Here is a 10,946-nt window from a genome sequence, read left to right as displayed (position 1 = left end):
CCCCCCCCTGCCACCCGCTGCCCGCGTGGGTGCCCACTGGCAGGGGCTGGCAGCGCGGGTCGCGCCACGGCCACGCACCCTCCTCGGGGCGGAGAGGAGCGGAGCGGCCCCACATCGGGCAGCAGGTTGGTCCTTCTCCGGCAGCGCTCGCCATAGGTAGCGGCACGGAAAGGCAGGGATGCAGCAGCCCTCACCCCGGCATGCAATAAAACGTCTTTTTCCCCTTTTCTTCAAGTTTGTACTTTTTTTTCTGTCAAGGATGGGGGGCTTGGTGCATATCTGAACAGTCGGAATTACCCGAAACATGCCCAAGAAAACGTGGGCAGGACTTGTCCTTTCTCACTAGGCTTTGGACATCCTTCCCTCCCCAGCATCCTGCTGTTCTCGGAGCCGGCCTCTGGGCTGTGTCGCTGCGTATCGCACCCGGCAGACCTGGTGCCAGGGCTGCGGGCTTTGGCCAGAGCATCGGCTCACCTGGGAGAGAGAGGAGATGCTGAGGAAGCGGTTCTGTGCACACCAGACTCAAACACAGGCATCTACATTGATACTTAAGCAAGTAAAGAAATGACGCGGCCACCAAAGAGACTGGCACATCTGCCAGCGTGTGTTCAGAATTCTCCCAAAAAGAAGCGTCTCCATCGATGCTCACCTTGGGCTTTAGGAGTCTCTCCTAGATGCCCAGGACTTAGTAAATCCTAACCGTGGGTCTTCACAAGCGGCTCAGCAGAGCTGGTCTCCTTAACAAAGAGCAACCACCTTTCCGCACTGCAAAAGCAAAACCCCATCAAAGGAAAGGACCCAACCTTGGCAGGGGGGTAAGCAGGGCTGTAAGCTACTGCTAATAGCCGAAGGAGCCCAGCTCCCTTCCCCCAGCTCACCACAAGGACCTCCTGAGAGTAGACAAAAGAAAGCTTGGAGGGTTAATCTCCCTTAGAAAAACAAGTGATTTTCCAGTAAACAACTGCAATAGCAAACAATGGGGGTGAAAAATAGCAATCATAAAAAAGTCTGCTCGGAGGAAGAGGCGACCCAGTAAGAGAGGTGTCTCTCCGGCTGGGGGAAAAACAAGGCAGCAGTTTGGTGAAGCTGCAGCAGCAGCAGCAGCAGCAGCAGCAAAATAAACCCCACAAGTTGCCACTGGATCTACTTGTGTTTGTGCCTTTTGATCTTTTAATTGCTTCTTAGTTATCCTTCAGTGCAAATAAATAGTGCATTGTGTCAAGAAAGAGGAGGGGGGCGGGGAAGGGAAGAAAGAGACACAAAAGAAAGAGCTGTCTCCCAGAAGAGAAAAGGAACAGGTTCTTTCCCCCCACCTTTAAAGGAGTGAATATATCTGTATTTGGGGGGAGGAGAAGGGGGAGAAGGGGATAGGATTAGAAATCAAAGCGAAACTGGAGAGAAGCACATTAAGCCTCGGGCATCCTTACAGTAGGAAGAAAAGAGGGAGGTGGTAAAACCCTCTGGGAGTTTATTCGGTGAGTTATGAGAGGATCCACGAGTATAATATTGTTAAAGGTCAGCCTAAACCTAATTTAAACTAGGGATGTGTGACCTCCGCCCTTCATTTAATACAGTCATAAGGAACATTACTCTGCAGATAGCTGGAACAATAGCTGCCTCCACCCCAAACTCCAGCCCCTGGCATTGCCTGCAAGGAGGGCCTGTGAAGGAGAGCAGGAGGAGGACCAGTAAAAGCCAAGGACGTGGCTAACATGAGGACAGGGAGGCAGAAATGAGAGGGAAAGGAAGGCCTCTCGTCCACAGCACTGACCACCAAGGGGCTTGCAAAACACAGCATCCCAGGAAGAATTTTGGTTTGAAAGTGCATGGGGCTGAAGCAAAGTATCAGCTGAAACCCTTGGAAATGCAATAAAAATAGCCCACCACGTCTTGCATTTGTCTGACCTGAGTGGTCATTGGCGCGGTTTGGGAGAGAAATCGTGGTTCCCATTAAACTCACAAGGAGCAAGGACAGCGTTTGCAAAACAAAGTCAGCCAAAGCAAGCTGAAACTAAATGAATCTAAAGCGGGAGCTGGAATAAAAGCAACGTCTGAAAGGTGCTCTGAAGTGACATGGGGATGCCCAGGACTCGGAGAGAAAACCTGTGCTGCCGCAGCAGCTGTGGAAGTGTCCGGGCAGACTGCAAAGCCCTGTGATGGCGCTGCCCATCTGAGCTGATCAAAGCGGCTCGTGGGTGGCCACCAACACGTGGCGATGGGCCGGAAAGCTTTCCAGGGAAAGGGGGAAGAACAGGAAAGCTTGGGCCTGCCCGGACCTTGCAGGCAGGGATGTGAGCTTCAGCAAGGGCCGAAGATTGTAAATAGCTGCAGAAATCAGGGGCCAGGGTTGATTTTAGTGATGCTGGGGGGGAGTTGAGCCAAGCAGATACCTTCAGGGAAGGGGACATTTATATAACTCTTCCCTTCCTCTCCACCTATAATTCAAAGAGGGGAGAGGCCACCTAATCCCAGCCCAACCAAGACACCCTGCGATGCTCATTTGGCTTATTTCACAATTATACCGTAAATGACGAGGTGAGCAGAATGGGGACTTGAGGTGCATGGTTCAGATGCTGTGCTTACAGTGTCACAAAGGTACCCCAGTTTGTAAAGTATCTTATATTCTTTTATATCAAGAGTGAGGACAACCAGGAGAAATCAGCCCACTTTACTGACATGCCCACCAGATCTGGGCACCAAGACAAAACAAAAGGAGGGCGAGGGCGGACCATGGGTTTGGGTCTCCTGTCTGAAGAACGGGGGAAAAAGTCATCCCCAGCGAGAACTGAGGGTGATTAGCCAGAGTCCTATACACAGCTGTTTAGTGACAGAGGAGTAATTGTACTGGGCCCAGAGCATTTTTCAGTGGCTTTAAGAAAGTGATACCTTTTGTTTTGTACAACCCAGGAACCTGGCAATAACACCGTGTCCTTGCATGCTGATAAAATATATTGATCCTGGGGCACACTAAACTGTTGGAACGGAGAGATTCATTGGCGAAAGGGGATGTGATATATGGAAGGTCCCTGCATGAAATTGAAGTCAAAGAACTAAGAGAGAAATATTTCACCTCGGGCCCCTGGTAAACAAGGAGGAAACAAGAGCAGAGGCCGGGCAGGTCTGCTCAGGGCTCCTGGCACCCCTGGGTGAGGAGAGCATTTTGGGGCCATGCTCCTAGTCCAGAGAGTTTCTGTTGCAGGATTGTTATATGGGCAGGGGAAAAATGGGATGCCCTTAGGCATCAGCAGAGGACATTTTTTTTGGCATGTTCAGAGCAAAAGAGGGACTCTCGTAGCAACTCCTGCCCAGGTCTGCCAATGCCCTGGAGCACTCGTTGGATTTAGGCGTTCAGGAAGGGTGTTGGCAGATGCATCCTGAGGACCTGGAGGGTGCTGAGCATAGCAAAAATGGAGTTGTTCCAAGGTAAGTTATTGCACTGTGCCAGAGGAATTTGTGACAGCGGTAAAAGGTACAAGTGTTTTCACCTCTGTTTATATGGAGGACAAACTATGCATTTTTGTGGGCTGGACAGAATTGATATTGCTGTAGCATCTTTTAAAATTCAATATCCCCAGAGATTAGAGAAAAGCTCCAGCCTGAGCAGCTTTGCTTGTCTCAAGAGGCTGCGGGAAGGAGGATGTGGGGTAGGGAGTTGTCACGGTGGCCGAGGGCAAGGCAGGAATTGAAAAAGCATGAATGATGTTCAGCAAGTGAAACTCAGTGGGTCTGCTTGTCGGCATGCTGTCTGCAGCACGGCCCAAAAGAAGGAGGCCAAAGGGTCTCAAGGTCAGAGGATCCCAGAAAGAGAGAGAAGTGTCTGTCCTCATCATCTGTGGAACACCAAACATCTCTTGGTCATCCCTGGTTGCCAAAGTGGACTCCAGCTCAGCTAACAGCTTCCCACAAGGGATTTCTGAGAAGGGTGGAATAGTGTAGATAAGAGGAAATGCCTGCCCTCGCCCCAGCTTCTTTTCATTGCAAGGGGAGCCTGGAAGGCTCCAAGTTTTGTCTGATTATTTGTGTCAAAAATGTGCAACAAATACAGTAGCAGAGAAGGAAGATGGGTCTGTGCCTATATTAACAGCTAAGCACATCACCATTTCCTGTTTTCCTTATTTTATTTTTTTAAAAAGCATTTGCATGAAAATACTCACTGGAATGCATTAGAGAAGAAGAGGTCCAAGCTCGTTTCAGGACCAATAAAAGCTCAAGCAGGTACAATCAGTTCTCCCAGGCACCAGGGGATGAAGTTGGTTCTTTATAGCATCATGCAAATACGAGTCCATCTACAGAGCAAGCTCTGAGTCAAAACACATTGTGGGAGGTGGTGGGAAACCTTTTGGACTAGAAGCTCTTTGGGGTGCAGACTGTGCCCCATAGCCATGTGTCTGCAGGGACAGCCTGGTGAGGATGTTCTGGGCGAGAAGGCAGCGTTAGTAGTGGGCATCCTTATGTCCCCCGGGGAGGAGCTGAGCAGAGGGAAGGTGGGCTGCTGGGGTGCCACCTGCCTCCGAGCAGGAGCACGCCATGCCCTCTAAGGGTGTCTATGTCTCACGTGCCGGAGGTGGATGCAGTCCTTGCATTGATTTTTCCTTGGTGCAGCTTCTTGGAGAGCTTTCCCTTGGCCTTGTGGTGCAGCCAGCTCACTCAGCAAAGGTGCCCAGGTGAGAGGGGCAGTATTTCTAACCTTCTGCCACATTCTCCAGCATTCGCTACTGATGCAGCCCACGTATTTGAGACGTGCCCTTTGGAGGCGCGTGCTTTGAGTGCCCATTCAATACTCCACAGAAAATCAGACACAAGTGCCAGCTGGAAATATCACCCTGCAATGGGTTATTTTTCCAAGTGCCTGAGAGAGGCAGTGGCACTGAATGCAGAGGGTGATGTATTTTGGGGAATATACACGGGGCCCTTATTTGCCAGGGAGAGGTGGAGTGGTGCAGATACATCTCTGTTGTGTAATTAATGGCTTTGAAAAAAAACCCGAGCCTGTTGGCTAAGCCCGAATACCTCTGAGGGGTTCAGGAATCCCAGCTATGTATCTTTCAGGCGTTTCTTCCTTTTTTTTTTTTTTTTTTTTTTTTTTTTTTTTTTTTTTTTTTTTTTTCTTTTTACATTGCTGCTGTGCTTCAGTGCAGGTCTTTCTTTGCGGCTCTTATTGTTTTTGGGCAGAGAGTTGGGTGGCAGCATCTCCCCCAAGCCAGGGCTTCACCCTTTATCAGGGATCCCTGTCTCCACCTCCAGTTTCCAGTCCAGGCAGGGGCCACCCCATCACTCCTTCGGGCCAGGAGCTTTTTTGGGCAGGATAAATGGGCTACCTGGCCCAGCAGCTGGTACCCTCGGTTCTGAGCTGAGCAGTGAAGACCCCAAAGGAGGATATGGGGCTGAGGTCCCACAGGCAGGCAGTGTGGACATGGGAAGAAGGGGCAACGTGCAGCTCACACAGGGCTCCCATGCCCCAGGTGCAGCCCTCCTCCGCCACTGCATCCACACATCACCTTGGGCAAGTCACCTTAATTCCCTCTGGTTTGCATCTCCACCCATCAGATCAGGGCAGGAATAAATCTGTCCCCCATTGCCTTGTTCCTTAGGGGCTGGGACTTTCTACACCTACAGCTGGCAGCGAGCATACAGGAGTTTGCATAAAGCCCCCACTGCTTGCACCCTCCCCTCATGCCCATTCCTGAAGCAGGCGACACAGGGATGCCCTGCGCCCACCTGTGCTGCCACCATCCCCTCCAGACCACGCTGCCCTTGCTGCGGGTGATGGATGCCCACGGGGAGGTAGGAGGTGTGGGTAATTTGTTTTCTCACTTAAACAAAACACTCTCTCATAATCATAACGAAGGAGGGGAGGCAACAGCACTTGGCAAAGCAACTTACACTAAGTGCACTTCACTAGAAATGTTTATACTCTGCCACTGAAAAATCCACTGAGTGCAGTGATAGTGTGGCGTGGCGCTGGCAGAGCAGAGGCAGCTGAGGTGGGGACTGCACTCTGAGCCAGGTCCCAGCCAGGGTGGGCTTGGGGATGTCACCAGCTCGTCCTGGCAGGAGGCTCCCAGGGTCTCTCACATGGGGACAGCACGCGGAGGGACAGAGGAAAGTGCACAGGGATGGCTTTGGTCTTTCTGCACATGGCTCCACCTGGGACAACGCACCCTCGAAAGCATTATCTCTACTTTCTTCTGTTGGCCCTAGATGGAGTTGGCATCTCCAAGTAGTGTTCAGGGCAAATAGATGCAATGGAATACAGTTTGATGGGGGACAAGATTCCTTATGGTGCCAATTGTGCTCTAGAAAGGCTCTGGTGGGACAGCCAAGAGTTTTGTAGGGATTCCAGCACTCCTGGAGCAGGAGACCTCATGGGGTAGGACCCTTGGGACTGCTAAGCTAATTACTGATTAGGTAAGAAAGGTAACCCCCACCAAAAAAAATGCATGTAGCTTTTCAAAACAGCAGCTGGTATGCTTGCATAGCACGTGCAGGCGTGCGTGTGTGTGCACACATGTATTTTTGTGCTGAGGGGGAAGCGAGTGCTTGGCTAAGTAGGTAGAGCCAAATGGCAGGTGATTCAGATGCTACCCCCTATTTCTGGCACCACTTTGGTGGTGCCACTTGAGTCCCCATCTCTTCATCAGCAGAGGATCACAGGCTCCAAAAAGGCCCTCCGTGAAGCCCTGGTTCAAGCCCCGAAGTCAACAGGCAAAGGGTTAACTGAATTCCCAAGGCAGGTGGGAGCGCGAGTCAGACAGGGTGATATCGCAGACATGTTATTTGAAAAGCTAAGAAATTGTGGAATTCCTCACCTAATCCAACTTCCCCACAGTTTAAAGAAAACTGCAATGGAAGATATCACTACGGCCAAGGGAGACCCCCCACAAACCTTTCCCTGCATAATCCATACGTGGATACGTGCACCGTCAGCCGCCTCCTGTGGTGCTGGGCTTCTAACCCTCCGTGAATTTGCTCCCGGTGAAGCTTGTGGGATGCAGCCCCTACGACCAACTCCCTAATGCCTTGACCTGTACGAGCTGAAGGCGGCCCCTCCATCCCTGCGACATTGCTTGGGTGCTGTGCATGGCCCTCCCTCACCCTGCAACGTACCCTCTGCCTCTAAGCTGAGCACAAGGACATGCTGCGCACCAGCCAGAGAGCAGCCAAAACACCTGCAGGAAAAAAATGTTCCATGACACAACACAAAAAATTGGTGGAAATAATGCTCTGGGCTTCTGCAGGTCCCAGATGAGGGCATCCCTAGTCACGAGAGGTGGCCGCAGTGAGTCTCTGCAGCTACGCAAATACCTGGACATGATTAATGATTAGCAAGTGTAATTACAGCAATGGAAATTGTATCCCTGGTTGAAATCTGCCTGCCACTCCACCTTTTCTTTTTCCAGGTGGGCCTCTTGTTGAGCCATCTCAGTTCACCAGGTAGTTCTTCACGCAGAAGAGGATAGTTTCTGCCTGGAATTAAGTTGCATAGATTTTTGTTTAGACTTTTTTGCATTAAAGGCAACCATTTCAAATATGTACAGATCACACGGGTGTTTTTTAGTCAAAACAAGCACAGTAACCACAAGAGGTGCCAGACTGGAACAACCTCTTCTCTACTAACCTAATCCAAAGGGAAAAAAAGAAAAGGATGTTTTCCAGAGATAGAATGAATTCCTTTGTCTCTGCGTGTGATATAAGGAGAGAGAAAAATCTAGCAACGGATAGCAGGCATCCCCTAAAAGGGACTTTTAGAGGAAAGTTGCTTTCCCTCCAAGAAACCTTAGTACTGGAGCTAGGGAATGATTTCAGGCCAGACCCGCTGGGTCCCACTCCAGGGCTCCTGTCATCAGAGGTGATGAGTGCCTGCAACTGCTGCTTCTTACGAGCTGCCTCGGTATCCCTTTCTGTTTCCAGTGAGTCAGCGCAGGGGCTTCAGGCTCATTTGGGCAAGCTGAGTACTGCCATCACTCCCTAATTAACTTACATGAGCATCATCTCATACTTGCCCGAATCACTGGGGTGACTTCAGGAGCTCCCATCCCAATCCCTTGTTGAGACCTCGCTCATGTAGGGCAGCAGGTCCCGTCCCAAGCCAGAACTGTCTTGGGGAGGGCAATATTTCTGGGGGATGCCTCACTGGTCCTCCCACATGCAGCAATGCAATCGGGGCACAAAACCCCTCCGGTGGCTGATGCCTGTTTCACGGCCGCTTTCTCCCACCCACCGCCGCCCTCGCCGTTCCCGGAGACCCACATGAAAGCAGTAATAGCACTGTCGGGGTATACAAAGTAAAAGATGACTCACTGCGAAGCCTTTGCTCCCACCTTCGGGAGGCAACCAGATAGGGAGTAATCTCCTGGGGAAGGGGGGTGGAATTTAAGTCAGACTGATTTTTTTTTTTTTTTTCTGAAAACCTTTCTGAAAACGTTTTAGTCTAAACAACTGGCTTGGGCTGTTGGCATTTGGCTTTTAAATTAAGCGTGCTTTTCTGGGCATGATTCTGCCAAGATAGCAAGGGCTGGAGCCAGGTTCCGGTCTTGGGAGAGAAAACAGTCCCAGGACCCCATGACAAAATGGGAAACCAGACCTTGAGCTTCACTAATTGCTTTAGAAGGTCTGCCCTGGCTGATGGGTAACTCATGGGGAGGTGAGAGCCAAGGAGCAATGCTAGTCTGCAAGTGGGCTGTGTGATTTGCACAATCCACTGCAGAAGGCTGGGGCAGAAGAAGTGATTTCCACCACTCTTGGAGGGTTTTGGCAGTGGTTCTCACCTTCTGGATTGCTTTTTTCCCTGCTGCTGGCATGTGGCCTCTGGTTACCAAACATGCCAGCTCCTGTGACCCACCTCTCTCTGCTCACCAGTTTCCAGCACCAGGATTGATCCTGTGATGCTTTTAAAAGACCATCTGCAAGGGGCAAGAGCACTGCGAGCTCTTAAGCCCAGAGGGAAGATGAAGCTCCCTTACAGGCAGCAGCATCCCAAACCCAGCTGCCCCGGCACCGGGGCTCCCACAGCTGTGGGGTGGGAGGTGGAGGACACCGACACGGGGCTGCAAGAGCCACGCAGACCAGACACAACAGACCGTGGGGTGTGAGCACTTCTCTCAGTTTAACCTGGCCGGGCTCCAGCCAGCTTCAGCTTTCGGCACCTGGCTGGGAAGGCACCGCTGCCACACCTTTACCCAAACAGCGGCTACTTTCTCACCTGCCTCTTCTCCAGCTTTGCCACAGCGCAGGCTGTGGGGACACAAACTCTCAACCACAGTCTTTTATTTTTTTATAATAAAAGCTGCTCTGGGGCTCTCTGACAGACAACCACTTCCCCCTGGGGCTTCCTCCCAGGGACTGTTCCCAGGCTCTGCATCACCCTGCTGCACGCGGTTTGTGACTGTCAGGTAGGGAAAGCAAAGTGTGCATCCAGGATCCTGAACAGAGCAGGGTAGGACGGCCCTAAAATGAAGTCAAGGGACCTGGTGAGAGGTTTCCCGCAGGACCTTCACTGGGACATGTGAACCTCGCTGTGCCCTGCTGAATGCCCAGGCAGGGCACATACACTGGTGCCCACTTCTCTTCTGGGCTGCCCACAGTATATGTGCTTTGGCAATCAGAAATAGTCAGATAAAATGGTTTGCAGCACAAGTGTTGTTACAGAGGCACGGTGTGGTAGCCAAGAGGAAAGGCATCGTCCCCGATCCCTGGGGGATGAAGTCTTCTGCCACTTCCACACCAGGCATCGGGTGTTGTCAAAAAGGGAGTTTGTATTAGCACGTGTGATGATATTATGGACTAAGACTGATTTGGGAGGGCTGCTCATACCTAAAATGGATTTGATAACAGCTTGGTTTGGCTTGCTGGTTTGGAGCTAACCATAACAGAAGTCCAAACAAATCACTGCTTGATTGCATTTTGCACTGATTTTTCCCCCCTGTTACTTCACTGAACGCATTGCAGCTTTTGCCATCCCATCTTCCTGAAGGCTTCCCAGTCCCAGTTTGCTGTGAGTGAGAGTCTCAGGTTTTGAAGGAGTCGCCCACATCACAGGCAAGTGCTGGGTCTTCTCTCAGATTTTATTTTCTGTAGCTCTACACTAGAAATACCAGGCTGTCTTAGGTCAAGGCATTGACACCTAAAAGCTAGGACCAGCTAAAAGCACACAACATAGCTGGTGAGGCAGAAAGAGTCTTCTGCTGCAAAGCTGCATGAGACTTCTCTTGACTGCAAGGAAGATTAATTGGAGAGCAAGTGGAGGGAGGAGGGAACTTTTCCTTCCCGGGGATTTATTCTCCTCATTTGATCCTGGCTTTGGGAAGGTAACAGTAACGTCAGCAGGCTGCCTGAGCTGGTGGCAGGGTTCACCGCCACGTCTCAGCTGTGAGGAGGTAAGGGCTGCAAAACAGGGTTGTTTTCCAACAGAGATCTTCACCGCCCATGGCTCTGCCCCCATCTGTGTGTCGCTTTGTTCTGCAGAGGAGCCCCTCGAAACAATAGCATCACTCACACCTCCTCTTTGTAGCACGTAAATCCTCACTGCCACCCCACCTTCTTCTCAGGGGATGAAGCAGAAAGAGGGGCAATGGGTCTGAGGCACCAGTGAGAGCGTCAGGCACATGAGAAGCCTCACACACAGGTTTTGAGCAGAGAAGGGGGGATTTTCTGCATGCCATGGCCAGAGAATTGTGCCCAGCTGCTCCAAAGCCTCCACCTGATGCTGGGGTGAGCAACCAGGTCCCACTGAACAAGCTTCATCTTCCATCGATCCCAGCAATGCAAATCTGTTGTGTTGCCAGCTGAACTGTCCCACTGAGTAGTTGTCTCTTTTTCCACTCCAGTCCAGACGGGCAACTTCACCTCATAAGGCTTTTGGCCACTGTGCACCACGAGGACTCTTCTCACACCCACCAAGTCTCTTTCAAACTTTTTTTTGGTTAAGCAGAGAGAGTTTCCTTGCT

The sequence above is a fragment of the Athene cunicularia genome, assembly GCF_003259725.1.
Source record: "Athene cunicularia isolate RWA chromosome 5 unlocalized genomic scaffold, athCun1 chr5_part2, whole genome shotgun sequence".
NCBI classification, from domain to species: Eukaryota; Metazoa; Chordata; class Aves; order Strigiformes; family Strigidae; genus Athene; species Athene cunicularia.
This window is presented reverse-complemented; position numbering follows the sequence as displayed.